Source organism: Rattus norvegicus, chromosome 1 (assembly GCF_036323735.1).
Source record: "Rattus norvegicus strain BN/NHsdMcwi chromosome 1, GRCr8, whole genome shotgun sequence".
Classification (NCBI taxonomy): Eukaryota; Metazoa; Chordata; class Mammalia; order Rodentia; family Muridae; genus Rattus; species Rattus norvegicus.
In genome coordinates this window covers 180,370,966-180,376,027 of record NC_086019.1, presented here as the reverse complement: position 1 = coordinate 180,376,027, position 5,062 = coordinate 180,370,966, and the positions used below count along the sequence as shown (strand labels likewise).

Below are 5,062 nucleotides of genomic sequence, written 5' to 3'. Positions count from 1 at the left end.
CCCACTGGCCTTAGATTGACCCCAACTCTTTCAATTGGTTTACACAGTAGTCCAACAGTGGCTGTCTTACACCAGAGAGATGGGGACCTGGTCACTGCTCAGATCATGAGCCTGGGTGCATCAATCAGTAGTCATAAGCTAGTGCTGGAGGTCTGGAGCTTCTTGGGGAGCCACTGATCTGTGATTCAGATTGGAAGTCCAACAAAGCTGGTTCTATATCAGTAAAAATCACTAAGGTCTTCCATCTAACTTGGAAGCCTGAAGAAGCTGGTTCTAATATCATCAAAGGAATCAGCAATAACCATGACCAAGTAAATGAACTTTCCAAGGACCATGAAGACCATTCAAGCGGAAAAGGAAAAAGCCTCCTTCCTCCATGTTCTTTTTACCTGAGCAACAGTAACCAAAGCAACCAGTAAAAGCAATCGAGCCAGCCCCCCAGCCCAATGTTGACAACCTTTCACTGAGACTCTCTGTATCCAGTTGATGATTAAAAAGCTAACCACCATCACAACACATACAGGTACAAAGACACTGACACACTAATGTTCACAATAGCATTGTCCACAATACCTGAAAGATGGGGACACACCCCGTGTCCATTAACTGATCATAGATAAACAAAACAGGATCTGTCCTGTCCATGAACAGAATGCTTGGAATCAGTAAGCATGAGAACTGGTACACACAGCTCAGTAGACAGACCCCAGAAGCCTACACAGTAACAGCAGCCAGTCAGAGAAAGACATAGTTAACATTCCCATGTAGTGTCTATAGCAAAGAACCCACACAGACAGAGGTCACCTCAGCAGATTCAGGGTCTGAGGAAGGAGCAGAAATTGGGTGTCCCAGTTCTGGACAGAGAATTTCTTTGCAGAATGATGACAATGTTCAAAGGCCTAATATGGTCATGTCTACACAACTATGTAGGCATACCAAATCCACTGAACTATGCCTTGCTTGGGAAAATTATATGCTTTATATGAATTATAGATTTAATAAAGCTGCTGTGTTGTGAAAGGTGCCTCAGTTCCTGGCATATCCTTGCTGCTCTGTATCACTTCTGGTATTCTTCCAAATAAAATATTTCAGGATGGGGAGATAGTTCCATGAATAAAGAACTTGTTGCACCAGTATGAGGGCAGGAGCCTGGATTCTAGCTCCCAGGTCAATGCCAGGTGGGCATGGCAATCTACCTATAATCCCAAGGGGATGCAGATTCCCCAAAGCAAGCTAACTAGGGAAACTAGATGAGACCCATGTCTGGACTCAGATGAAAACTCTGCTTCAGTAGTAGATCAAGTGGGAGACTCCCAAAATCAATCATCCTTGGGCCATCAAGTGCACAAATACTCACATGCAAACACACACATACATACATACATACATACATACATACATACATACATACATTGCAATTGGCTAATTAGCCAATGTTAGCATATGTGCTTTCTGTCAACTGTCACAATAGAATCAAACATCACAAGAGTGGGTGGAGCCGGGGCTGGGGATTTAGCTCAGTGGTAGAGCGCTTACCTAGGAAGCGCAAGGCCCTGGGTTCGGTCCCCAGCTCCAAAAAAAAGAACAAAAAAAAAAAAAGGGTGGGTGGAGCCTGTAGCTCATCCCTCTCCTTATTCTCAACACCATGCAAAGCACCTGTACATACAAGTTCTCAACAGATGAGTACCCCTGTGTAGGTGAGCATACAGGAAATTAAACTGACAAAATAAAATAGTGTCAGGTTCTACTGTCAGAGATCCAGAAGCAGATTGAACACAAGTAGGTAAAGACCTAACATACAGCAGTAATGGTGTCAAAGAGTGAGACTTCTCCCTATCTACCCCTCTGGGACTGAACCTTCTCCCCTGTGACAGATACCTCTGCCCGTTATTCTGTGCTTTGTGCAGGTGGGTTTTGTTGTTTAGCTCTTGTACTCTTCATGAACATATTTACCTCCATCTGAAAGTGAAGAAACTGAGGCTCTGAGCCCTAGTGGAACTTTCTGGAAGGATGGTAGCTGACATGTTGCAGAACAGGCATGGGAACCTGCATCCACCTTCCTTTACATCCCCTCATTCTTCTGCACGAAGCTGCTCCCTCATCCAACCTCACCTGCCTTGGTTCTTAAACATTCCCCAGGCCTCTTCTACAGTACGCCACCACCCCAGCCTGCTGAACAGTATGCAGCCTCTGTAGAAGAGGACTCTAATTATGCCTGACCATAAAGCCTGCAAGGGGTTCATAAGTTATTCCAAGGGAAGATCTGCACAGAAGGCAGTATCGACTGTAGTCTATTTCCTCAGCAACCATAAATTATTTTTTTCTCAGCAATTGTTGCAAAGCAAATTCAAGTGCAAATCTCTGTGGCCTGGCTACAGGGTCCCTTGCTTATCACAAAAGGATACAATCTTCAAAGCTTGCCTCTAAGTCAGCCATCCACAAAGGATAGACCCTGAGGGAAGAGGCCAGAGAAACCTTAGGGTTCTAGAAAAAGCTCCACTGACTTCTAAACTAAGATTGTGTTTTCCCCTGCTGGTCTCCTTTTGACCTCCAAGAGGACCTTTACTGGCTTGTGGTGGCTTTATAGTTCTCAGTGAATATAAAAACAACCAGAATGTCCATCAGCAGAAGATGGCTGAATAAATCAAGGTCTTCCACAGAGAACTCTCACCTCACATTGGGAAACCCTGCTTCTTAAGGTCAAAGTCTACCATGTCCAATAACTCCCCTGAGCTCCTTACAAAATAGAGGAGTCCCTTTCCCACAGGGGCTTCCTCTCCTCTACCTTATCTGGGAAGCGCAACACCCACACTCTACTTGAGATATGTCAAGAAATCCTTGACAAAATTACAGGTTCAACCTCCTGGAACGTTTTTATCCATGCAAGTGAGGTATCCCCAGAACCTTAAACCTCAGCCAATGGTTGCCCAAAGAAGATTTCCCTTCCCACTTTCCAAGGTTTATAGTCCTTGCTCACTTCAAATAAAGAGAACAAGTGGCTTTGTTGTCTATCATCTAAGAGAGCTGTTTTTCTAAGAGCTGGAACACTGAAGAGTTGTAACACCAAAAGGCTGTAACATTGAAATGTTCAGAGACACCTCCCCCACCCACACCCACACTGGCCCTCACCCCTTCCCACCACCACCCACTCCCCTAACCCAGGCACACCCTTCCAGACTTTGCTTCATCCTTCCCCACCCAGTGTTCAGCCGAGCCTGGATACCCTAAGGAAAGACGTGGACCATGGAGTTCAGCTCCACTCCATCTTTCCCTGCTTAGTGTGCAGCAGTGCCTGGATATCCCAGGGGAACACGGGAAGAACAGAACCATGGCACCACACTAAAATGATGACTGAATGTGGAGTCATCATCTGTGTGTGTTTTCAGTGCAATTAGAGCAAGGTTCAGTTCAGAAAAGACTACAGTGTTTTAAAAGAAGGAAAAGGGAGGGCATGGATTTACTTAGATTAGCAGGATGAAACAATAGGAAGATAAGCAAGGAAAAAATGTTTCTTTGAATACAGAGAAAACAAAAGTAAGGGGAATAAAATAGGGTTCTCCATGTCAGGAAAGGAGGGCATTAAGAGCATCCACCTGGCAGGTGCGGTCAACAGGAGCCCTGCCAGGAAGGAATTTCCAGTGTCGTTTTCTTCAAGGTGCCAAATGCAGGGCTGGGAGGTGGCTCGGTCGGTACAGTGCTTGTTACTCATGAGGAGCTCTTCTTAGATCCTCCATGTTCCAACTAATAAGCCAGGCCTGGTGACACACGCCTATAATCGCATCACTGGGGAGGCAGACAGGTAGATTCCTATAGCTCACTGGCCAGTCAACATAGCCAAATCATCGCTGACTCCGGGTTCAGTGAGAGACACTACGTCCAAAGAATAAGGTAGAAAATAATTGAGAAAGACACCTAACATCACCCTCTGGCCTATCCATATGCATACATATGTATAACACAGAGATGTTTGCACAGGTAAATAGGATTTTTTTAAACTTAAAGTAAAACTACTAAATGCAAGGTAATATCTTAAATTAGATTTTGGTTCAGAAATAAAAGGGTCTTAAAGATTAGACTGTAACTACACCTCAGTGGTCAAAGGACGCCTAGAATCTCACAGCTCTGGAAAAAAAGTTACAAGATTTATTTTTAAGATAAAAAGTAGATTAACGGGAACACACATGAAATAGTTAGGAAGTCCGCAGCTTAGTTAATGGCAGTGTGTTGGTGTTAACTTAATAGTTTCGACAAATATACCCAGGTGATACACGATGCTACTAATCTGAGCCAAGCCGGATGAAGGATGAATGCAGGAATTCTCTGTGCTATATTTGAGCCTTTTTCTATAAATCTAAAGTTATTCACAAAAAAATATTTTTAAAAGTATATGACACCTGCTGAATGGCATGTGGAAAGATGAGTAGCGATCCTGCTAAATAAAGCAACTAAAAGTCCCTGCTCCTTGTCCCCAACATGCACAGCAAACCTGCACACCAAAGGGCCTGAACCCATTGTTCCTCTGGCCACTAGGTACCCAGCACCTGCATGTGTCAAAGAAGTCCTAGTTTGCAGTGGTGTGCATGTTCTGTGTCTGCAGAGACCAGACAAAACTTGAAAACAGTAAGAGCCTGGGTACAGGACATAAATAACCCAAATCTCAACAACAGGGGCCTCTTAGGCCCAAATGCAAGCCACCATCTTCCATCTCATAGGGCATGAAAACCGTGGGGAGGGCGCTCACTTTGGCAGCGCTCATACCAAAATTGGAGTGGCACAGCAAGGAGCAGCACAGCCCCTGTGCAAGGATGACATGGGCGTGTGTGAAGCATTCCATATTTAAAAAAAAAAATCATGGGAGAGACTGGAATGCTGGCACAGTTCAGAGTATATACTGCTCTTCCAAAGGACCCAAGTTCTGTTTCCAGCACCCACAGTGTCAGCTCACAACCACCAGTAACTCAACTCCAGAGACCCTGCTGCTCTCTCCTAGCCACTGCGGGCACTGCACTCATGAGCACATATGAGGTAAGGATGGGACATAATTTAAAATAATAAAAATAAA

General features: G+C 44.6%; 1 non-coding gene across 1 annotated transcript; it reads left to right on the top strand.

Annotated features, from left to right (window-relative positions):
* Positions 1–4,733: 4,733 nt before the first annotated feature.
* On the top strand, positions 4,734–4,840 carry Rnu6-651 (RNA, U6 small nuclear 651). The gene has a single exon (XR_005499980.1). It is a non-coding gene; the product is annotated as a U6 spliceosomal RNA (small nuclear RNA).
* The last annotated feature ends 222 nt before the right edge of the window (positions 4,841–5,062 follow it).